General features: G+C 40.2%; 1 long non-coding RNA gene across 1 annotated transcript in view; it reads left to right on the forward strand.

The window, feature by feature from the left end:
• The first annotated feature begins 4,871 nt into the window (after positions 1-4,871).
• Positions 4,872-26,415, forward strand: part of LOC307156145 — a 50,938-nt gene continuing 29,394 nt past the window's right edge. Inside the window, exon 1 of the long non-coding RNA XR_013820662.1 lies at positions 4,872-4,957. This is a non-coding gene — a long non-coding RNA (uncharacterized lncRNA). The remainder of the gene's footprint in view (positions 4,958-26,415) is intronic.

Consider the following 26,415-nt stretch of genomic DNA (forward strand, 5'->3'; position numbering starts at 1 on the left):
GGTGATTGGTGTGATAAATATTTACACTTTGAGTTGGGGTGGTGTTTTTGAATACGTACTACACAGCCTTTAGGAGACAGATATTTTTGTCGCATTCTAAAACTCGACCAACTGCTCTCTAAAAACATGCATCGCCTCATCATACGAAAGCTGGGTATTTGCATAATTATTTGTCACCACCAACACACCATGTGCATTTGAACCATGTCCTATTGATTTAGCCAATGTTGCATTTCCCGACTGACGTTTTTTTGAAAACAGGGAGTCTAATTAGAGGCCTGGCTGATGATGCTCTGTCCTCTCAGTCCATCGTGAGGAATTAACTGTCTCTATCTCTGCATTCTTCAGTCGCGGCATCATTGACCATCTGCACATAAAAATAAACAAGAAATGATTTTTGTGCCTCTGTAGAACCCTCACAGCAGTGGCACCTTTGATGTGTACTCCTTGATCTGTTTGGCCCATGGTGTCATATCCCCCTGTGATGTACTGGATTAATTAGGCGGAACGGGTATTTATCCGTTAAAATCATAATACTAATTTACCCAATGCACTGTGGTGCCTCTGTGGGTGGCGGTGGTGGCTCAAAGTTTTTTTTCTTCTTCTTCTTGCTTGAGAAGGTGCTCAGCCTCACGTGTCAGACTAATGCTTTCCATACAAAACACAGAAAACCCAAATTACTGGCTCTGATCAATTCGACTCTTCTGCTCCGATGGTGCACTCCTCCTGTTTTATTTTGCTTAGTCTTGAGAATAAACCAAGATCAAAAAATCGTTATAAATCAATAATTAAAATGAATTAATTTAACATATATTGAGCATGAATGTTTGTATTGTTTTATATTATATTATATTATATTAATTGTATTATATTAATAGTAATTAATAATTATTTAAGCGGTCCTATGTAATTTAAATTTGAAAAAGAATACTCGGTTTTTTCAGTTGATGTATATGTGTACTATTATTTATTTTTATATATATATATATATATGTATGTATATATATGTATGTATGTGTGTGTGTATATGTGTATACTCTTATATAATATTTTGCATTAGATTAAACAAAGATAAATATTATAAATAAATCATTATAAATAATTTAAAAAGTATTATTAGTAGCAATTAATTTAATGTAATTATATGTTCAGTATGAATATTTTGTTATATTGTTTCCTATAGTATTATATTATAACACTAAATAGATTTCATATATAAAATATATGATGTTATGCAATAATATATATATATATATATATATATATATATATATATATATATATATATATATATATATATATTATTATTGTTATTTTTATTTTTATTTTATTTTTATTTTTTATTTTTTTGTACTTTTTCTGTTCAGCCTTGGGAACTCATTTAAAAAAAAATTTTTTTTTTTTTTTTGACACTCTTTCCCTATTTGTCATTGATTATCACAAATGTGTTTTTCACCGAGGTGCCCATCAGACCAGATTCTACCATTTACATTTATCTCATTAAATTATATATTAATGAATTATGACAGCTTTGACTTGTCTTGCAAACACACATCTCTGCTGTCTCTTTTTCTCTCTCCCCCTTTCATAAACACGCTTTCGCTTTCTTTCTTCTCTCTCTCTCTCTCTCTCTCTCTCTCTCTCTCTCTCTCTCTCTCTCTCTCTCTCTCTCTCTCTCTCTCTCTCTCTCGCTCTCTCGCTCTCTCGCTCTCTCTCTGTCTCTCTTTCACCTAGACACGGCACATACAAACGCACCTACCCTACCTCTCACACACTCCCACACACAACTCTGTCAACACATCCTCCTGCCCAGCGCCCTCTCCATCGAACCTTGTTTCTTTGTGCTAAACCAAATATAGAGTATATTGTCCATCTGTGTACAATGGGCCAGTGTGGAGCCTGTGGTTCTCTGGACTGAATGTAGCCTGTTCTCCGGCCCTGGGCTGTGAATGCTATCGGCGTGCTGCAGCATACGGAGCGCGCACTATTCCCACACCCAGACGCACCGCTCTGGGGGATAAGACCGGCACAATTGATAGAAAGTGTATTCTTTTCCATGGGTTCCCACCAGCGAGCCCGTTTCCGGGGCCTTATCAAAGAACAAACGCCTTTGAAAAGCATGGTAAACAAAGCACCGGGAGGCATTGTTGCCCACACTTTGACAGGAGTAATCTGACTTATCCATCAGCCTACATTTGGAGTCTGTCCGGGCCCCACCCTGCGTCTCGAAGGGTTGAGATCCAGATGCTTTCACACCTCTACGTGCTCCGAGGTTTCTATAGTGAGCAGATATATCGTACTAGTGCCAGTGTTCTTTCATGCTGTCTCACTCGTTCCCCATTGAGCAGAAGCAGCACAGCAACACTTACACCGTTCCTTAACAGACACACCTTTTCTAAGGCTATTTGTTTATTACACCATTTTTCAATTGCTGTGGAAATATATGCACTGTGTGTATGTGAGTTAAGGCTAATGCACTCTCTTCCCTTATATGCTGATATTGATTCTCTCAAATGTACACATGACATACACCGTTATCTCGTATGAAGTCAGAGGTAATATTTTGTTGATGTTATTTTTTCATGCTTTTATTGCATAAAATCTACATACATTTTACACTTTAACCGACAATCAGTGTTTAGTAGTGTTTAGGTTTAATATATTTTGAATAATTATTTGAAACAGGAAAAGAAAAAGAAAAAAATAATGTTATGCAATTTTAAATATATATATATATATATATATATATATATATATATTGTATATTATATATTATGTATATATTGTATATACAGATACAAATACAGCAGAGCATCTCATCTTGCTGAAAGAGCTCACCTTTGGGACTTAGAGCCACAGTATAGTGCCATCTACTGGAAAATAACTGCCCTGTGCCTCATATAACCACCTTCTATCGTGGATTTGTGAACGGGAGAATGTCACTTAAAGCTTCAACAGATCCATAATCATTCAAAATACAGTTACACACTTTGATCAAGGTAGCAGTCTTAAACTAAATGCTGATAAGTAAAACAATATTATTTTCTCCTAAATGAGAATACAATTTAGATTCATTTCTTTTTTAACTAACAAACCTACAAATTCAGTGCTCCAATCAGAATAATGTACACAAAAATATATACATTCACTCTGTCAGCTTTCATGTAAATATTTGAGTATGAAACATGGCCCGTGCTGGGAGTCATTTTCCATTATTTCTTATCCTATATCTGTGATTACATTTGCATAAATTCTCAACTATTGTAAATTGACTTTTCTTGAATAACACCCTGTCCGACTTTATTTGGTAATGAAATGCATCTGCATATGCATTCAAATATCTACCATAATTGGACAACCTTAAAGCATGTGTGATTACATTATGTCAAGAATCAGCTAATTAATGTATCTAGCAAAGGCTGTTTTGCAGTTATGATTCTTTTGTCACATAAGCAAGTTGCATTGTGCATAACACGACAAGACCTCTGCCTGACTTTATGATTTTTCGCTGAATATAAAACACATATTTGTAACACTTGCTTCATCTGCCCGTTTGAGTGAAGAGGCGCAAATCTAGTCTGAGATGAAGCAGGGGAGAGAGATGTTTCCTCCGGTGGCGGATGCGATGAGAGATGGATGGGGAAGTGGAAGTGCGCGGATGTGCCCCCTTCTCTCCATCTGATGCGGAGGGCAATCATGATTACTCACGGAGTGACAGTTTAAGAAAAACCCTGTCCTCTTGTCTCAGCCTGCTTTAAAAATACTCTTCATTATTTTCAGCCACTTTCCGTTTTAATAGCACGAACACCATTGCCAAGCCATATTTCTTTCTTCGGGGTCAGCAATGATAATTTAGATGGGGCCGAGGCACGTCAAAGCAGACGACATGTTTTTAGAGGAATGGAGAAAAGACGCAGTGTGCCGTACGTGTTTGAATTAGATACTGCTACGTGTCTGTCTGATTATATTCCCTTCTGGAAATGCTAAATGAGGACTGCAACTAAAGAAAAGCCATGAGATAAACAGTAATAGTTGCTTCAAATTCTTGTGTATTTTTTACTGCTTATGTTTGTGATTTTGGGGCAGCCACAATTCGTACATTTCAAGCTCTTGAAACTTGTCTGTATAAGTCATCTCGACCTGTTCTCCACATCAAAACCTCTCTTCACATCTTCTTGTTTGAAATCTGTGGTGCGTTTTAATATTTTAAAGACGGAACCTTGGACGTCAATAAATTACTTATAATTGGCTTTCATGTTTATGGCGGCAGTTTTCTTAGATTTCTGCGTTATTGTGTGCCATTATGCATTCTGCTCAGCATTATGGATTTTTCTGTAAGGTTAGTTCGAGCAGCGGTAGAGACGCTGAGTAAAACCGAACACAAACCCCATTTAGCATTGTGCTGGGTGATTCCTGATGGACCCGTGTGTCCAGTGAACTCTCCGTTGGCCTGCTTTCTATTCCAACTGCCTGAAGGCTGTTTTCCATAGCCATATTAATGAGAACATCTCCACATCTACCGTCTAGCGCTGTGGTGAGGAAGGGGATGGGCCTCACTTTGTGTGTGTGTGTGTTTGGGTGCATGGTCCTATTTGCACTATACCTATACTAATCTCACAGCCTTGATCAGGGTACAGTAAATAAACCCCCAAGGCCTCTATTGATCAGCCTTGAATTTGTTTTTCTCTGAACGTGGCATCTACTTAGTTATTACAGATGTTACTCTGCGTCAATGAATTATTTTATCAAAACAGGTATGCTGCATTAACTATTTATTTGGAAGTAAACTCTCTTTCAGAGCGAAATGTCCAGGTTACCACACACACTCTTTTGTGTGTGTGTGTGTGTGTGTGTGTGTGTGCGTGACAGCGCTCAGTGTGGAGGTTGTGGGTCAATATGGACCTTGTTGGATGCCAAGCCCCGATGGTGTTCTCCGTGCTGAGCCGGGATTGTAGCAGTAGGTTACAAACTTCAATCTCTGCAAAAGCAGTGTGCTTTCATTATTTATGGGCCGCAGCAATATGGGGGGCGGAAGAATGAGGTGTCAGGAGTGAGGGGCTTGTATGTCTTGTAACAGATGTAACAGACGTACACAGGTACAGTAGTGTAATGATAATTATTAGTAGGCATGCGTGTACTTTAGTGCATTATAGCATTCAGGCTAAATCACTGTGATGAAAAATTGAGGTTTCACTTTATTTTGATGTGTATCCCTTTCAGCACATTCTGTTGACTATAAGTAACGTCGCACCTACATGTCTACTAACTCATTAGAGTGTTAGTAGAGTATTAATAGACTGGTAGGGTTAAGGTTAGAATAAGTTTACATGTACTTGCAAAGTTACTTAAAGGCTTTTCACACTGCGCTTAACCATGGGTTATCGGGTTACTAAAGGAACGTTTCACACTTGTAATTTAAAAGGGGGGGTTAGCACCGCTTTTTCCCTGGGGTTATGAAACCTTGCACTGCTTTTGTGGTGTTAACTCCGCATTGCACTGCCAAACTTGTACAGTGTGAAACGATGCGGTGTTAGAATGTTACAAGATGCTTAGCAACCGTCAACCAATCACGTACCTCATATTCACATGCTTTGGGCAGTCACTGAGACACTGTACGATGTATATAAAAAGTAATTTCTGCATTTGATGGGAAAAATGTCAAACAGCAATGGAAAACGGGACAATTGTAGTGAAGAAGAGACATTCAACAGTTCATTCTTACCTTTTATAGTTCGAAGGTCCTTCAGAATTTTTTTTTGTTGTTGTTGTACAGTCAGCAATGTGTAATATGAGGACGCGCAATGCTAGAGCCTTCATGTTAACAGGTCACATGCTGCGTCATCCAGTCAGTGACACTGGCACTGCGCATATGCAAATAAGGACGTTAACCCAGGGTTTAGTCATTTACAGTGTGAAACGTCACCTTATGAATACCCAGGATTAATTGTTAACCTGGGGTAAGTTATGAGCAGTGTGAAACATGAAGAAAGATAACCCAGGATTCCATTTACCCGGGGTTTAGAATGACCCGGGGTTAAAAGTGTGAAAAGCCCTTTGTAGTCAGTAGAATGTCTGTTGGGGGAGCAACACAATAAAGAGTTAGCAGATATTAAGCAGCAGTCTAGTAATACTCTAATGAGAGTTAGTTGACATGTTGCAAAGCTACTTGTAGTCAACAGAATGTTCAAAAGGGACCATCAAAATAAAGTGTTAACAAAATCAATTGTATGCTGCTTTTGTTCTGTATGATTTATAACATGAAGATGAATAAGACAAAAGAGACATCATAAGGGCAAACAAAACAGTAGGAAATTGATCTGATGTGTATCAATCTCTCTGTGTTTTGTTAGTCTGAGTTGTTCGGATGCAACCCCAGAGGCTTTCTGCTCCCTCAGGTTTGTGGGTTGTGTAATGGATGTCCCACTTGTCGTTAATTGCTTCAGTGTCCCTGAGCACAAAGGGAAGGTTAAATGATGCTATAAATGATGCTGATGTTGTGTATGTGGATCTGTTACAGTGCAGAGGAAGTCTCTCTCTCACTCTTTTCTTCTCCATTTCCCTTGTCTTGACAAAACGGGCTGTCTCATCCATCACATGTCCAGTTGTTGGTTTCAGGCTGGGAATCCCCCTGCTGGGAGTGATCAAAACATTGAGACATATTTCAGTAGGAGCCCATGCTCTTATTCTTACCCCATCATTTTTGGCATGTAAATGGCTGACCTCTTCATAAAGACTTTTAGACTTCCGACTTTTGGCTTTCAGACTCTCTGACTGACATTTTGTCCTCCAGAATAACACGCTGCAAAAAAGGAAAGGAGGTTGGGATTGTTTTGTGTTTATGTAATCAGGGCAGTCGAAAATTAATCATTTGAAACTGAATCATTAAACATTGAAAAAAAGATCTTGGTAAACATTGCATAGCTGCATTGCATTATATGTAAATGATAAATTATTTTATTCAATCCACATTTAAAAAACAACAACTTTTTTTCTGGTCTTTTAGTGACAGGTCATGAATTAAGGAAACTAAATATTGTACAATGTGTATTGTCACGCAGCTAAAAAGTATTTATGCCAACTGCACTACTTTGACAATATTTTATATTCCATGTCTGATTTATGCCCTTTCTTGGAACAATTTCTGAGCTGTGGTTCTTTACTAACTGAATAAGAATATGTTAAACTAATGTAGATTCAAATGTTCTATTTGATTTAAGAATATAAAAATATATTTTAAAACTGTTTACTACTTTTTGTCAATGTATGACGGCCTGAAAAGATATAAAAGCATGTCATGCCAACTGTTCATTTGACCACCACCTTCTGAGAAAAATCCAGAGGAGCCCCAGTCAGCAAACCCCCAAAAAGCTGACTAATTCAAACCAAACTTACAGCCTCAACATTATAAGGCTTCCCACAAGTAAAAAACTTATCATAAAAAGCTAAAAGACGCTTGTTAAAGACTAATAAATGAGGGAAGGGAAGTCTACTGTATTAGTGAGTTGACTTGGATCTTGTGGATGTATTCTCTTAAATTGTTTATTGTGAATCTCAAGCTTCCTCAGATTTACAAGAAACTGTCAATATAAGTTAACGCTAATGATGATCAGAGACACGTTCTGCAAGTATTGTTAAAAGTTACTTAGGACAAGTGTACCTGTCTTGTTCCTTCAAAAACTTGTGGTTTAAAAAGGGGAGGGGGGGGGGATTCTTCAATTTTTCCTTTGACTGGACTGCTGAGTTCAGCCAGGATAAATGTCGTGATTGAATGAGTGAAACCGTACTCTCACTAACCCAAGTACTTATGGCTGACTGTGACCACACACCCAAGACTGGCCAAAGAGTCTGTTCATTCTGCCCAATGTTCACTGGAAAATTCACTGGCACATTGCACATGTTTGAATAACGCTAGCAGTTTTTAAAAATTGTGTTCTTAGCAAAATTGAAAAGGCTGTAAAGACGATTAGATTCAATATTAAACATCCTGAGGTGCTATTCCAGGCAACGCTTAGAAACACACAGGGGAAAAAATGAAAAAGGACAGAGCCAAAGCACCCCCAACCCCCTTTTAGATGTTTTACAATAGCGGCTTATTCAAATCCCAAAAATTACATTTTTCAAGCGCCTTTCATGGCTCTGGCTTTGTTATTGCTTTAACATGGGTATCAGAGGCCTATGTTTATTCAACCCTCAATTACCAAAGGCTCAGCCGGCAGGCCTTTAATTGATTGCTTTAATTGATTGGTCGGGGGTAACCATGGCTGAAAAGCAGTTTATCTTAATCAGTTGAGAGGAAATGTAGAGTGGGGCTTGATTTCCTCCAGCTGATCAACCCTGTGTGGGCTAAAAGGGGGGAGCATCTATCGAGGCGAGAGAGAAAGAGATCGAGGGAGTGAGAACGTATATAGGTGTAGGTGGACCTGGATGAGACATAAGGACAGGGATCAAAATCTTGGATTCAAGACTTTTTTTCAAGACTGAACTTTACAATCACAGTAATGAAATAGCTGTTGTAGTCAAATAGCTGTTTGTTCCCCTTTTTTTAAAATAATTTTATCTTTATTGTATTGTGTAAACAAGGGGAATTTCTTTTTAAATGCAGTTTCCAGCAGATCATTAGGAGATTTCCCTGAAATGTAGTGATTTGTCCTGAGCAAATGGTACAGTGACCCTATATACTTCACAGTATGCAAATCAAATGTGTTTGACTTACCTATCCCATAAGGCTACAGGGGATGGAGTCATCAGATTTGAGACTTTTATTTAAAAAAATAATAACAACAACAACAACAACAAAACACAGCATTTAATTTAAAATAGAGAACTGTAAGCCAGACCACTCTTTTCAGGTGTAAAGCACGGGACGCGCCGAAAGCTGACTGTGTTGTCACTTCTCGTCGGCTGCGTCTCCACCAAAAAAGCTGCAATTGAACACAACGAAAGAACTAAAGGCGATTGTCAACTAGCATGTGCGTTCCCTTTCAGTCGTTCACGTTCGACGTAGTCGACGTCGACTGAATGGGATCACGCTAGGGAGCCTGTCTTCTTCGAGTACTATTGAACGAGCCAATGGAATTGGTGTGTGTGATTCACATCACACACTCCGCCCCCGCGGCGCGGGTAAAATACAGAAGTGGATGCACGCACTAGTTGCTTTTTGCTTCGGAGCCGTTCGTCATTGATGTCTCTGAAGAGTATTGTTGTATACAACGAGTGAGTGTGTCGGTGTTCTTCTGAAAAGACTCTCTCAGTCGCAAGCTTTGAGCTCTCAACTGCTGTTTTAACAGCAAAAAATTTCTCTTTTTGTCTGTGTGTTGATGGTTGGTTGAGGGCGGAAAAGTGAGTGCTTCACTGTTTTCAGTTCGCTGAAATAAGTGTTGCCGCGGTCATTCCCTGTGTGCTCCGGCACTGGTGACGGGTCCCATTTTCTCAAAGAGCAACACGGGTGCGTTTGCGTCTTTCTCAAGATGCCATTCCATCCGTGCATTTCTGGGTGCGGTAAGGCTCTGTCCCCCTCTGACAGTCATGAAAGTTGCATCACGTGTCTGAGCTTACAGCATGCTGAAGCAGCTTTTGTGGATGACTCATGTTCTCATTGCGGGAACATGACAATCTCGCCGTTGAGGTCGAGACTCACCTTCGTTCGCGAAGGTGCAGTCCCCATCCCCAGGCCCCGCTCTAGCGTTCCTTCTGGGCTTCCTTCCCAGAAGAAGCCTGGAGTGCCGTCTCGGCTGGGTGACCTGACGATTACAGTGAGGTGTAATCCGCCCGGCAAAGCCCCGTGGAACCTTCCCTCCTCTTTCACGCCGCAGCCGGTGGAGCCCCCCGATGAGCGCGCTGGTCCCTCCGTGATGGACCGACCAGCCGTTTCTTTCGGGGCCCCTTCAGAGGACAGGATGTCTTTCGCAGCATCGGAGGGTGAGCTGGGCTCTGGAGATGACGACTCTGCTGCGCTGCCTCCCTCTGGGAGACCAGCATTGCCCGAGCCAGATCCAAATCCAGATATGGCAGCTGTGCTGAAAAAGGCTGCCAAGGCGGTAGGAATAAACCACCGTGTCCCGAGCCGTCTCGATTGGATGATTGGTTTCTCGGAGCGGATTGGTCTGGTTCTCAGCCCGCCGCTCCAATGCCATTCTTTCCTGAAGTGCATGAGGAGTTGACGAAGGCATGGACGGCACCTTTCTCTGCCAGAAACCGCCTGAGTAGCTCCTCCCCCCTCACTACCCTTGATGGCGGAGTGGCAAAGGGTTACAAGGTGATCCCTCCAGTGGAGCGGTCCGTTGCGATGCAGCTGTGTCCAGCGACCGCTACCTTATGGAAGGGGGGTCCTCGTCTCCCGTCTAAGGCATGTAAGTTTTCGTCCGTTCTGACGGGCAAGGCTTACAAAGCCTGTGGGCAAGCCGCTTCCTCACTGCATGCCATGGCGCTGCTTTTAGGTCCATCAGGCCCAAGCACTCATGAACATGCATGAGGGTAGCCCAGACCGTGAGCTCCACACTGCAAACGACCTTGACCTCCAGGGTACGAAGGTTGCAGCTCGCGCGATCAGTCTGGCAATGTCCACCCTTGTGGTCCAGGAGCACCATCTCTGGCTCAACCTGGCTGATATGAGAGAAGCGGACAAGGTTCGATTCCTGGACTCTCCCATTTCACAGGTTGGGTTATTCGGCGATGCGGTAGAGAACTTTGCCCAGCAGTTCTCTGCCGCCCAGAAGCAGACGGAGGCCATCCGGCACATCCTGCCCCGGTGGCCTGCTGCTGCCTCCACCCAGTTGTCGGCGGCAGATCCTCCGTTTGCTCGTCGCCGACGCAGAAGGGGCGCCCCGACCGCTTCAGGCGCTCCCAAGCCAGGTGGCAAGCGTCCCCAAGCTTGGTCTGCAGCTTGGTCTGCACGCTCCTTTCGACCTGAAAGACGTACTTCAGATCTCTATCCTTCAGCTCCACAGGCCTCCTGTGTTCTTGCGTTCGAAGGTATGAAGTATCAGTACGTGGTCCTACCCTTTGAGTGCTCCATGGCCAGTTGGGTCTTCAGGTCAACTGGGAAAGTGTAAACTCGCCCAAGGGTTGAGGATCTCTTTTCTAGTATGGAGATGGTCTCGGTCCAGCGCATCTCTCAGATAGAGGTGTATCAGCTCAGTGCTATTCAAGAAGTGAGAAAGGGTCCCACTTTTCAGAGGCTCCTGGGGCATATAGTAGACGCAGCCACACGGCTTCGTTCACATGAAGACCGCTTCAGCACTGGCTTCACGGCCGAGTCCCGAGGTGGCCGTGGCAGAGCGACACGCTCTGTGTGATAAACACCCTGGCCTGTCGCCAAACCCTCAGCCCGTAAACCGACCTTTCGTATCCCCGGGCCAATGGCTTCTAGAACGAGTGTCCACTAATACCGGCTGAGGGGCCACAAATAAAGGGCATGCAGTAACAGAGGTCTGGGCACCCTCCAACTGCATTGGCATCTATTGCCTCGAGTTGCTTACAATTTCCTCACTTTGAGACACCGCTGCTCAGCGAGCATGTACCAGTCTGAAAAGACAACATTGCGACCGTTGAGCTACGCTCCCCTCGCATGTTGCAACTCGCCCGCCACATCCTCCTTGGAGTCAGAAGCTTGTAAGGTTGCTTCATTTCACTTATTACTGTTGGCCTGCTCAATAGTGCCACTGACAAGCCTCACGACAGCCTCTGGCCCAGAGAGAGTGGAAACTCCATCCCCAGCTGGCCCTGGGGCCCCCGCAGAAATGCGTTCCCCAGTGAGCCTCCTTGCACTACGGTGCTAAACTCAGGAAGAGATGGAGCAGGTCTTGCTAGTTGCCCCTTATTGGCCCAACCGACCTCTCCTCTCGACAGCCTTCCTGACTCCTTCCTCTGAGTACATTCTCAGGGATGGGGCATGATGGCACCCGCGTCTAGACCTTGGAGAGTTCCAGGTCTGGTTCTAAAAAGAACGGGACGTGGAGGTTCTGGTTACTACCGCAATAATTGTTATGCCGTAGAGACCATCACTTCTGTAAGAGAACCCTCTCAAAAAACGTCTCGCTCCCCCTTAGAAGTGGAACTTATTCGTTGAATTGAGTCTTCTCTCCGTGAGGAGATCCTGAAGGTGTCTTGGGAAGTGTGTCTTGATCGTCAGGTTCCTGAAGGGAGCAAGGAGACTGAATAACCGCCTTGCGTCCCCTCTTTACCCTCTTGGGACTTATCTCTGGTGCTACTGCACTGCAGAGACCTCCCTTGAGCCCTACAGGCAGTGAGTTAAAAATTCTGTTTTTAAAGAAACAGTTCTCCTGCTTGTTTGGTCTCTATCTAGAGGGTAGGGACTTGCCCACATTTTCGGTCAACGAATCGTGCCTGGAGTTCAGGCCGGCTAATTCTCATGACACCTGATACCTCGGCCTGGATATGTGCCCAAGGTTCCTACCTCTCCTACGGGACCAGGTGGTGAGCCTGCAAGCGCTGCCCCGGAGGAGGCAGACCCAGCCCTGGCTTTTTCTCTGTCTGTCCGCTCCAGTGCGGTTATACGTTATCAGAGTGCAAAGCCCAGGCCGTAGACCAGCTCTGTCTGTTACGGAAACCAGCAGAAGGGTAGGCTGTTTCCAAGCAGAGGTTGGCCCACTACATGTGGTTGCCTTCATCTTGGTGAGGAGTCATCCCAGTGACATTCCATATGTTGTATTGCCCGGTCATCCACCCAGTCCATATGTGTATTCTCCAAATGTTACCTCCCTTCGGGCAGGATGTGGTTTCCACAGCGTCCCTTCCTTCCATTGATAGGGTACGCTTTCCCAGTGGTTTTGTGGAACAGCAGTTGACTTTCCTGGCCTAAGCCTTGCCCTTCTCCGCCTCAAAATTGTGGGGGGTCAGGAGGCTTTCATCCAGGCACTGGAAGGTGGCAGCTCTAGTGACACTTTCCATAGTAGATCCCATTCAGTCGATGTCGACTACGTCGAACGTGAACGACTGAAAGGGAACGTCTCGGTTGCGTATGCAACCCTCGTTCCCTGAAGGAGGGAACGGAGACGTAGTCCCTTAGCCACTATAGCTGGGCCACCGCTGACTCAGAGTTACTCTCAGCTCCTCAGCGAAAAGCAACTAGTGCGTACATCCACTTCCGTATTTATACCCGCTCCACGGGGGCGGAGTGTGTGATGCGAATCACGCATGCCAATTCCATTGGCTCATTCAATAGTACTCGAAAAAGACAGGCTCCCATTCAGTCGACGTCGACTACGTCTCCGTTCCCTCCTTCAGGGAACGAGGGTGGCATACGCAACCGAGACGTTCTGCACCTGCGTGTAAGTAAATATCTGTCTCTATAAGCAGGTATCTATAGTCTATTTTTGTATTTTCATTCAAAAAGGGAAAACAAAACTATGACTGCAGATAATCAAACTGTGAACAAATCAGCGCTTGCTTACCATTTTGAATATCAATCATGCTGATCTTTTATTCTTGTATTCTTCACTTTTATTCTCTTTCGATAAGCAGCCAATTGGAGTTCTCTCTCTCACTGATGGCTGACGTCGATTCAACATACCGACTGATGCTCAAAACCGGCCAACCGTTGGCTTGGTGTGTCCCGGCCTTAAAGGGGGGGTGAAATGCTATTTCATGCATACTGAGTTTTTTACACTGGTAAAGAGTTGGATTCCCATGCTAAACATGGACAAAGTTTCAAAAACTAAGTTGTACGCTTGAAGGAGTATTTTTGTTCCAAAAATACTCCTTCCGGTTTGTCACAAGTTTCGGAAAGTTTTTTTCGAGTATGGCTCTGTCTTACGTAAGATAGGGCGGAATTTCCTTATATGGGTCCTAAGGGCACTTCTCCGGTAAGATCGCGGCCGCGCGCGCACTCTTAGACCAGAGCAAGAGAGTGAAAGCAGTTCGCCATCAAAGCGCCCTGCCCGGCTTTTGGGAAGTCAATGTCACCAAAGAAGTGTGTTTTTGGTTGCCAGGGCAAGACAACCCTGCACAGATTCCCAAAGAACCCAGCGTTAAGGAACCCGTGGATGGAGTTTGTTTTCCTGAGCATAAACGGAGTTGTGTAGCTGTTTGTTCCCTGCATTTCGACGATGATTGTTTTATAAACAAAGCCCAGATCGTCTAATGCTTAAGGATCGAGCAGTCGCAATGATAAACGTTCGCGGTCGTGCGTTGGAACCGGACGGTGAGTAACTGTTGAACAAATAATGTCTCTGTGTGTTGTCACTAGCTCGGTGCGTTAGCACAGCTAAGCTTCGCCCACACGGCCCGCCCCCAGCCGCTCGGTTTTTTCCGGAAAGACTCGGTACACCCTATCTTTCTTTGATTAATATAATAAAACAAAAGACTTTTTGGAGATATGAAGGATGCAATATTACTCTATAGGTACTCAAGATTAACAGGAGATTGAGTGAAAATGAGCATTTCACCCCCCCTTTAAGTGCTAATGGTACCAAGAAAAATGCTAATCATGGATAAATTGTACTACCAGAAGTAAAGTATTTTGCAATTGTTTTTAGTTTGTCAATGATTAAAGAACATACGTGTCAAAGGACAATGCCAGCATGGCAGATGTAACACAGCATTAAAAGTACTCTAAAAGTGTCTCCTCTACTCCTTCTCCTCATCATTGCTCTCAAATGGGAATACTTTAATTTAGATGGAGTCAACTCAGAAATATGTCACGCTCTTTCTCACCAGATAATGACCCAAACCTGACCCTTATTGTTGAGGTGGAATTGCACTTCAAATGTTTCAAGTGGCTTCCAGGCTTTTAACCAGCGTCTGAAAATGAAGTTCATTGAATGGAATTAGAAAATTGACCTCTTAAATGTCTGGCCCCTACATAAACTTCATTGATGTCTCCTTGCCATTTAGCCTGTACTGGACGTTACAGCGCCGCCATAAGAATGGAGGAGAATAGTCTGATGGCCAAATATAAATTAAGCTAATCGTCTGGGCTCTGGTCTTTATCAGTTCTTACACTTTGCCGGTCATCTAAATCCAGAGATTTTCCAGACTCACTGTAACTTATGACAAAGCCAGAGTGTTTTCCCATGATCCCCTGCCATTGTGCTCAATGAGGAAATTGTCAGATTTAATAAAATAACATGTTTCGCCTTCTCTGTTGTCACTCGTTTTGTTTGGAGCAGAAGCAGATTGCCAAGTGAACTTGGCTGGCTTTCAAGAGAATGTTGTAGTTTTGATAGTTTTGCATGAGACTTTCAACCTTGAATGATTATTCAAAGAAATGGCGGTCATAGAAAAAAAGCACGTCCTCACAGATAATTTCAAGAAAAGGCCTGGCTGACAATACGATAACCTTGTCGTTCAGGGCCGCTGCTAGTCTCTGTGTAAAAGATTGTGTGTTCTTGACGCAGGAATTGCTGGAAGAATTAATCGGTTCGCTAGTAGGTAGTAGCATGTCCTCTGTAGACAGCACAGCACTGCCACAGTGCGCCATGAACACAGGCAGCTTAAGAGCTTTGTGCAAGATCTTACCCTGAGGGCTTTGTGTTAAGAGTTAGAACTCACAAAGCCTTTATAAGCTTCCAGAGTATGTTTAACTCAATGCAGCAACACAGAGGCACATAGATACCTGCTTGTGTGCGCATTGGTGAAAATGAGAGCCCGGGAAGGGGTTTAAATAGGATCTATTGTATGAACTACTGATTTTCAGATCCTCATAAAGCTTCATAATCAAGACCCATTATTGTAGTTTGACATCTCACCTTGAATTCTCAACTGTTCTGCATTCCATTATTGGTCACTTTTGAAATATATAACATATACGTGACTTACAGGTATTCATCAATGTCCTGTCTGTGAATTGTGTTTTCACTTTCTATCATGTCTGTTTTCATCTATACTGTATCTCTCCTCGGCCACTCTTCCCAGATAAATGTTTCATGAGGTCCGCCTCATATCTTCCTCTGGAATAACGTGTCCGATAGATTATAGGAGACATCACTCAGTCACATTCACCTTAGACCACAGATCTGCATGTCCTTCATTGAACTCACATATTCTTTGGAGGGGTCAAAAAGAAGAAGAAAAAGTGATGGAGAGGCACATTTTAATACCCAAAAGTAACTGTCAAATAGTGTATGCGATGAGAGAACTATCAAAGGGTGCCTCTGTATCAGATGTGAAGGCTTTAAGTGGGTCATGGGCTCCTTTCAGTGTGATGCCACAGTAAAAATTCACCAGCCTATCATTATTTAATCATGCTCTAATGGAAGTGATCCCCACCCCAAATATAGACCCACCTCTAAACTCAATTATTCTCTAATATGTTAACAGTTGTCACTTACAATGATGAAGACAGTGATCTCATGAACTTTCTTTCAAAATAAGATTCCTGCATTTATAGTTTTTAAGTTCATAAATAGGCAACAATATTGTTAATGAAAACAATTTATTAAATTTTGATTAACTTTAGACTAATAGACAATTTTTCAATTAGTAGTCAGATTCCTGAATGAACAATTCAGAGTCTTTTAGTATTGTTGTTTAATATACAATGGCAGTTATTGGATTGCATGTATACAACTTCTAGCAAGAAATGCATATTTTGCAAGAATTTCTTTAAATGCACAATACCATTCAAACATTTGTGGTCTGAAAGATTCGTGTGTGTGTGTGTGTGTGTGTGTGTGTGTGTGTGTGTGTGTGTGTGTGTGTGTGTGTGTGTGTGTGTGTGTGTGTGTGTGTGTGTGTGTGTGTGTGTGTGTGTGTGTGTGTGTGTGTGTGTGTTTGAGTGTGTGTGTGTGTGTGTGTGTTTGAGTGTGTGTGTTTGAAAGAAGTCTCTTATCACCAAGGTTGATAAGAGACAAAATACTATTTGATCAAAATACAGTAAAAACAGTAATAAAATTACAATAAAACAACTGTTTTCCATTATATATTTCCATTTATAATTTAAAATGTAATTTATTTATTTGATGGCAAAGCTTTCTCCAGTCTTCAGTGTCACATGATCCTTCAGAAATATTTTTTATATACTGATTTAGTGCTCTAGAAACATTTCTTCTTATTATTAATGTTGAGAATAGTTGTGCTGCTTAATATTTCTGTGGAAACTGTGATGCAATTGTTTTTTTTTTTAGGATTTGATGAATAGAAAGTTAAAATGAACAATGTTCATATGAAATAGGAATCGTTAGTAACATTGTAAGTGTCTTTACTGTCCCTTTTGATCAGTTTTATGCATCATTGCTGGATCATGTGAGGTTTTTTGTTCCCAGACCTGCTGATACTAATAGGAGTGCAAATGTACCCTGTTTTAGCTGATTTTCCCATTTTCCTTCAAACTTAAACCCCACTTCCGCAATAAATCTTTCTCTGGGTTGTTTCATTCTACTGTACTTTTCCAAAAGCCTTTGATAGTTTTCTCCAAGCTTTAGATTTGTCAGTCGTTAAGTTGCATTTCTTTTGACCTTGAGAATCTTTCTATTTGTCATGTTTACTGAAATCCCACATTATCTTTTGAGGGATTCAAGAGCAGCAATCGATTGTTTGGCTTCTTGCAGAAACATTGTGCATTAATGAACTTTATACTGTTCTCTGGTTGAATACAACTTTTTTCTTCTTTCACTTCTGTACAGGTTTTCCCACTAGTCTCCTGTTTTTTAAGTCCACTTTTTAAAATTTAATGCAACATTACTTTACCACATTCAGAATCAGATCAAAGACTTGTAGGGGCCTAGTGTTTGAAGTGTGCTCTATTTGAAGTTGTTTCCAAAGACACTGCGTGTAAAACAAAAGTTTACATATATTTCGGCCTTTGTGGGAGCAGTGTGTAGTGCGTGCTATATTGATTCCTGCTCTTTGAAAGAGAAGAACGAAAAAAGAGCTTTGTTGGAATTGTACTACTGTACTGGCAGCGGGGACTGCGGTGGGATCTGTGCTCCAGTAGGAGACAGACTGATTTCCACAGGTTGGCAAAGGTCTTGGGAGTTTTTTAATTGATGTGTGCATGTCGTGACCTTGCGACTGTGCTCCTGTAAATATGGCTGCAGAGTGGCCAGAAAACATTAGTGACTGGCAGACAGCCTCTTAAGTTCTGTTCAGGGAGACGAAGTGATATTCTGAGGAAAACAGCAAGATTTATGATGATGAACCATCAAAATGATGTAAGAACCCCTGTCTCAGAAATGACACAGACTCAGTATTTATCCAACAATTCTGAATATGAGTGGTGTTCCACAAAAAGACATTCAGATACATATGACTTTTTTTTAAGGCACATTCTTCTGTCTTCTGGGGTCTGCAAGTGCAATATAAACAGCGCTTCCTTAGTATCTGTAGACATGTTGAAATTTTCATTAGATGCGAATTTACTACGCATTAATAATAATCTTCTAAAATGTGAGTTGACCTTTAAGCTGTTGTAATAATCAAATGAATCCAATTGAAAAAAAAACTGAAAAGAAACATATTTGCTTGTCTTCACTGAATATACAGTAAAAAATCAAAAAAATATTGTAGAGCAAGGTATCATTTTTCCATATTCAAATAAAGATGTTAAAGTAAAAATGTTGCCAAATTCAAATATAGATTTGAAAATAAAAATGTTATATTCACATAAAGATTTTGAAATGTTGGCTAAGTGTCAGTAATTAAACGAGTATATGTTCAGCTAATTGTCAGCCTCTTACATCTTGAGAGATTACAGAATTCAAGCGACAAATTATGTTTTATAAACAAAGTTCAGGAGGAGCACGTTCAAATGGACAATCTAATCAGCTTTGACTCTTCCTTTGCTGGCTCCTATCAGCAGCTCAGATCTGCCTTTGGCTTCCTGTTCACCAACTCGGCCCTGGTGTTTCGACCCCCATCAACCAGTTGGCTCCACCATGGCTCCTTGCTACCTGGCTCCACCTGGGACCATCAATCTTATGGCTTCACCAGGCTTCCTCGTCCCTGACTTATTATATTTGAATAATAGGTCCCACTTTATATTAAGTGGCTTTAAGTACTATGTACTTACATGTACTTACATTGAAATTAATAATTTGATACAATGTACTTATTGTGTAACTACATGTTTTTACATTGTACTTACATTTTAAAAATTCCTGCATGTAATTACAGCTGTAATTAATTTATGTAATTACATTTGTAATTACACAGTTGACCCTTCCCTTACACCTTAAACCTACCCAATCCACCACACCTGTCCCTAACCTTACCCGTATCACACCTCAATAGCAGCAAAAGTGTTTTACAATACATCATGAACACAATAAGTACATTGTACTTATTTTTTGATGTAAGTACATAGTACTTAACGCCACTTAATATAAAGTGGGACCGAATAATATTTTTACATTTTAAAATATATTAAAATAGAAAATTGTTATTTTAAATTGTAATTATTTTACAATATTACTGTATTTACTGCGTTTTTGATCAAATAATGAGAAATGATGGAGAGAAACCTCATCTGGAGTTAATTCACATTAAATAATAACTATACTAAAAGTAAAATTTAAAACATTACAACATTAGGTTTAAAAAAATCTTACTGCCTCAACTTTTGGAATGGTAGTTATTTATTGACATGCTAAATGAAAATGATATCACTAGGCTATTTTTAATGAACTCTTTTCATACTAAATTATAACGTGGAAAAAGGACTGATGCAGAATTACAAAATCTAAAGGGTTATGCAAACTTTCTTTCTCTGTGTGCACATATTTCCCTTCAGAGGAAGCCAAACACTGGCTACAGTGGAAGAATAGCTCCCATTCCAAGTGTTTCTGTGAATGGGGAAAACAATTAACATGGACGCGACTGCCTCTTCACTTTACAGTTAATTGGCTCTCATAAAGTCAAAGCTTAGAAAAATTATGGGGAGGAAGCCTTGCCTTGGAAGTATGTGTTTACTGTGGCTTTTATGGAAAATCCCATTTAAGATGGAACAAAGTACTTATCTTTATGGCAAAAAGCCCTCTGATAAAGGGGGAAGTGCCTTGAAGTTGTGAAATTATGCCCCTTTTATACAGTAGAGGAAAAGGTGGTTTTCCAAGCTGTTTTTGGACAGAGAAGGAATGCTCAAAGATAGACTGCAGTTAAGTTGCATAGAAGTATTGCTTTTTGTTATGCTGTAAAAACACTTTGTTTCTGTTTTCCTGTCTGTCTGCAAACATAAAGTCATTTGATTGTCACAATGCTTTTGACGGGTTGCCATATATTATTACAAAGCGCTTGAGTCTTGCCCTGGCAAACATATGGGTCAGCACTTTTAAAATGCAGCCCCCCTGCTTATTGACCTCAAGTAATACATTTCATATCTGGCACTGGTCTGTATGGTCTGTATGCTTTATGGGCGGCGTAAATCACAGGTCCATGACTCAGGTCCAAAGGGTGATTATGTTTAGAACCAATTTGTCAACAGAACATGGAACGCTTACCCAATCAGACTCGATTGGAAAAATAGACTCTGAAATGAGTGAATTTAAAGCTGCATGTTTTGCAATTCATTTGGTTCATAGATCTACAGCAGTTTTTAAGTATACATTTAAGTAGGCTACACTTAACTGCCAAACTGTGTGTTTATAAAAAGATAGTTCACCCAAAAATGAATACTCTTGTCATCATTTACTCGTTTCAAACCTGTATGACTTTCTTTCATGAGATGTTTTGCACAATGTTGACATTTCTATTTTCCATAGGAAACAAAATGATATGACCGAAAAAATAAAAAAGACAAAAAACTCTTTAAAGTGTCATAACAGTAGTTCATATGTCTTATATTGCATTATATTCCAGGTCTTTATTCAACAAAAGTCGTTATTCACTGAGAATCTTCCACTCTACGCCAACTCACAAATGTTTGCATACATTCAAATATGGCATGTTAAGATGCATCACATCAGGTTTGACATCATTGATATCAATGCACCAAATTTGTACATTTCGGCATATTCAGATTGCACAAAATAATGAGATTTTCAGTCAATTTCAGTCGAAAATCTCTTTCCACTATAAACTTATCATACAACTTCAGAACACTTGAAATATAGTGTATGTGTATTACAGACTACTTTAAAGATACTTTTTTTTTTTTTTTTGCCATATTTACAGTTCTTGGCTACCATTAACTATCATTTGAGCAAAATAGAAGCGTCAATATTGTTACAATCTTCTTTTTTTGCTCCAGGAAGAAAAGAAAGTAATTCAGAATTTAACCATGAGAGTAAATGATGATAGAATTTTAGTTTGGAGGTGAACTATTTTTTTATGGTTATTGGTGATACTTTAATTTTTTTCTCCATATGCTTCTCTGTCCAACTGTAAGTTACATATTTGTGCAGTTTGTTTTGTCTTGTTTTTAAGCATTTGTCTTCATTACCATTGCAAGATCAAGCCCATGTTTGACTCATGGCACACATTGCAGTATTGGTCATTTAGTTATCTAGCGGTACAACATCTTTATCATTGTGTGTACAGTGTAGCCAGGTGATTTTCATTGTTTTTTTTTATTTTTGTGTTTTTCTGTGCCATAGTAGACCGTGGAAGACTTTTTGGCAGTCTGCTCTGCACATCTTGCTCTATTAAGCTTGGCTTTATGCATTACATGTTTTTTCCACTGTCGTGAAAGAGAAAAAGGACTGTAATTTTGAATTGAAAACCACTTGGCACACCTAACCCAGCATCAGCAGCAGCGTGCCTCAAGAGTAGGGAGGATCTACAGAGAGTCAGACAAAAGACGAGTAATAATGAAACATCCCAGGCTGAAAGCCACTGATGAGACTCTCTCACTTTCTCTCCCTTCTCGTCTTCTTCCTCCTCCATCTGGACAGGGCTCAAGTATTCATCTGTCAAATCAAACCTCTTTTGCTCTAGCCCTTGCAGCTTCTTAGCATTTTCTCTTCTTTTGTGTCAAAGATGTAAAAGTTTATCCTTTCAGCCTTAAATATCAGACAATTTATGCATTGTCAGAGCTCCTAAAATGCCGCTCAGATTACGTTTGTCATGTATAATCAGTGTGTAGCCTACTTTTGAAAACTGCACATTGATGGTAATGCTTCCCATAACAATGAAATGATCTACCATAAAATGCAACATAATTATATTATATTTACACAATTCCATTGAGTTGTTCAATTGCTGCTGCTTTTTATGGGGGGGGGGGGTACTTTAATTAGGTACATGCACTAATTTTCATCAATCTAAATGAATCCAATTCACATTTTCATTTACATATGCATTTGTATTCATATACACACACTTTCACCGAGTTCAGAACTAGAGAAAGCCACTGCTATAATGTCACTGAAGCTACCATGGGTGATGATATACCTAAAAGGAAAGCTGACATTAAGCTGACTTTTTTAATCTGCTCAGTCTCCTCAACTGACCATGTAAGACAGATATAAACATACAGTATGTATGCATGTTCGTAAAATGTATGTAATCAAGGATGTTATTATTAAAGGTAAACATGTATCACAGAAATGCACCTGCGCAGGATATTTTTGAATCCAATTGAGAAGATTGTCGTGTTCAAGCATTAGTTTTTTCCTATTGATCAGATTATTTCAGATCTACACCACCCCTTTCAGTCCAATCAAATTTAATACAGATCGAGTTCAATCTGATCGATTTAGATGTTTATATGAAGGCTTTTCAATCCGATTTAGCCATCCGTCCAATTACTAACAGATTATTTGGGTGCATGTAAACGTAGTTACTGATAACACATTTAAATAGAGTGTGACTTCCTGTTCATCATCCTCTTTTTTTTCCACACTTGGCTACATTTAAATGATCATGTTTATTGTCTTTCTGTATATAATGAAAAAGTACAACTTCTGATGAGGTAATTGGTGAATAAGAATAAAACACTGAACTTATTTTTCACATGCTCTGAGTCTTCTGGCACATTTCACGTACGGATAAATATCACCACCTTGAAACCTAGCATAATACGGCACTAGAGTGAGTTGGCAGCACAATGACAGCTGTTCCCATGATGTATTTTTAATACTTATTTAAACAATGCTTTCTTTGTATCTATCACATATCGCAGTATATCTCTTTTTTTCCACCCGACAGTTTTACCTGTCTGGCAACTTTTTTTCCCCCTCCATGTCTTAAGAATAAGTCCCTTGCTGGAGTTGTCATGGACTTTGCGGCCAGCCAAAGAAAACAGTATCTGTGGGCAAGGGGTGGGCTGTGCTGGTGGAGAGGGGGCTGGGGAGGCTGGGAATTGGTCCTGCTTGTTCTGTGTGCTTTCTGTTCACAGACCAGGCATTAGATTGAAGAGATCTGTAAGCCCGCTCTGCTGGGACCTGCATAGACACAAAGCCCATTTCTCTGGGAGATTGCACTGTTTTCTGACATGAATAAAGGTTGTTGTGCCCTCAGAACTGCAAAATTTGCCTTGGGAAGCAGCCCTCGTTCTCGCTCACTTCCTTATAGCCTCTTTATATAGATTCAGATCTGCCTTTATACATGCAGATAATTTAAAATAACTCCCAATTGTTATAAAGAAGTCTTTCAAATCTTGCATTCAGTGAAGGATTTATATATAATATATATATATATATATATATATATATATATATATATATATATATATACAGTACTGTGCAAAAGTCTTAGGCAAGTTAATAATAACTTTTTTTAAGTCAGTTATTTATATCATTTGCTGTAGTGTGTCAGTAGGAAATATCAGTTTACATTTCCAAACATTCTTTTTGCCATTAATTGTAATAATCCAGTGAGATTTGTGTATGCACAAGGAGTCTGACAACAGCCGGTATGATCTGATCTCACCATCATTGAGTCCGTTTGTGATTACATGAAGAAACAGAAAAAACTGAGACTGACTAAATCCAGAAGAACTGCGGGAGCGTCTCCAAGACGCTTGAAGAAACCTTCCTGCAAAGCTACCTGAAAAACTATGCGCAAGTGTACCTGGACAAAAGCCATTTAAATGCAAAGGGTAGTTACACCAAATATTGATTCGAATTAGTTAATAGAAGTTAAATAATAAATAAATTCAATTTGTGATTTTATTTTTGAAAGCATTCTCACTTTACAGCATTTTAACACAAGTGCCTTAAATTTTTCACAGTATTGTAGCTTTGCAGGAAGGTTTTAACATGCCTAAGACTTTTGCACAGTACTGTATATAATTTTTTTAATAAAGCTCTGCTTGTTTTTGGTTTCCTCAGCAACATGTTTGAATAGTTTTTTTTTTTTTTTTTAGCTCTCCCGGTAGCAGTTTTTCTCGAGCCTTTGGGAAGAAGTGGCATTTTGTTCAGTCCATGAGTTAACTCTTGTGCCTGGTACTAGGAAATGGGTTAAAACCACACGCACACTGGTCCAACACAAACAAAGTCCCTGGCATTCCTGAGCAGGCCAGTCGGAGAGGCATGATTCAGTTGAACATGGAGTGGAGGGCCTGACCACTGGACCCACACCACACTAAAACATGTCCTCACTCTATTCTCCCATTACTCTCACACTGGGAAACACTGCCGCCCAGCTTTCTCATGCAGAGCCTACAGTACATTCATGCAGTTCCTTTAGTCGACAGGCATTTGACTTAACCACCCAGACTAACCTCAGTTAACCTAGCCATTCTAGAAAAGAACATAAGTTATGATAATAAATAAGAAAGGGCCAAATTCAAGCCACTGTCTGAAAGTATGATAAGTGATTGAAAAACATTCTCATGTCCCTGAAAAAGGATGAGCAGCAATCCCAGCAGTCCCTGCTCTTTGACATATCACTGTGTTTGACGTCATTAGTGCTGTTAAATGAAAAGGGTGTAGCATGGTTAAAGAGCTGATAACCAAAAGATCGCAGGTTTCCTTGTTGAAATCGGTTTGGATAAAATCATCAGCTAAGTGTAAATTGAGGGGTCTTTTTTCATCTTAGGTTTTTTTTGCTTTGTTGCATGGCTTATTGATGAGGTGTCTGTAGTCCATCAGAAGACGATCAAAGTGTCATTTCTAATCAAACAGCAGGTAAGGGGATAGAATACTAAGTAGTACTGTAACTGCATCAGAGTTCAGAAGGTTTGTTGTTTTGGTGCATAAGCAATACAATTTATTATACATGAAACTTTCTGAAACATGCATGTGGATGTTTACAATGCAGTTGAGTTACAATGAGTTCTCTCCTGCCTGGGTATAAATGTTGTATTTTAATATAAAATCACATTTAAATACCCACATAAAAATGCATTTCTCTATGTCTTATTGTTTCCTCATCAAATATATAAAGTCTGCCTTACACATATTCAATTCAGGCACAGTTTTTGATTCCTGCGCCGTTCCTTCCTTTGAAGCTCCACCCACTTCCCATTTCTAGTCTACTTCTGAACTTTCTGTGATGTGCAAGCCAAGACTTACAATGTATGAATAATTTTATCATCCGACAGCTGAGCTCTATGCTCCTTTTCTATCTCTTTCCTCGCTTTTCTTTTTTCCTTTCCCTTTTCTTTTTCCTCTTTCCATAACTTTTCCCTTACTTTTACTTGTCCTTTAACTTTCTTTCTTTTTCTTTCTTTCTTTTTCTTTCTTTTTCTTTCTTTCTTTCTTTCTTTCTTTCTTTCTTTCTTTCTTTCTTTCTTTCTCTGTTTTCTTTAGCTGTTTCTTTCTTTCTTTTTCTCTCTGTTAGACTTGCTCTCTTTTCTTTTCCTCTTTTTCAACACGAACTGTGATCACAAAATCAGGAGCAATTTTTTTTGCAATTCACAAGGAATAAACTTGCAGCTTCATTCAACAATCTCCAATAAACCCTATTGTTTGGAAGTTATGCAAATGCAGACATCATGAGTCATTCATTTTTTCCTGTGCAATTCTCTGGGATTGGAAGGGTGAAAAATGCCGGAGAACAATGTGCTCTCTTCAGTAATAATTAAGCTGATGGCCTATTATGCTGTATTGCAAATCAATATGTACGGTCCCTGGCGATGGTTGAAGTAGGAAGGCTTGGCGTGAATCCAGCCCATCTCACACTATGAATGAGCAGATGCAGGTGCATCACAACTTGCTTTGGTGATTATTTTTTTGTTGTTGTTGCTGCCGGGAGGAGGGGGTACGGAAGAACAGGCTGGTGACAATGGCAGCAGGCCTCTCTAGTGTAATTGTGTGTGAATGCTCATTTTAGAAAGCCTTCCGCTTTTGTTAGACAGGTGCTTAGATTCTGTCTCTGTATCACTTTCTTCCTCTTCTCACTCTCTAAAGCACTTTCAGAGTTCCTTTGTCTGTTTTTTTTGTTTTGTTTTGTTTTTCAAAATGTATTTATATTTGTATGGATCGCCTTCTTATTTGTATGTTTTTGTGCACACATCGACAATGTAGTATTTTCCAATTAATCTTTTACTTGTCAATCTTTTACAGTTTTAATTTATAACTATAATTTATTTAAAATAAAATATACCTTTGTTATTAGTGCTAAACTGTAGTTTTTTTT

The sequence above is a fragment of the Squalius cephalus genome (assembly GCF_949319135.1).
Source record: "Squalius cephalus genome assembly, chromosome: 3".
NCBI classification, from domain to species: domain Eukaryota; kingdom Metazoa; phylum Chordata; class Actinopteri; order Cypriniformes; family Leuciscidae; genus Squalius; species Squalius cephalus.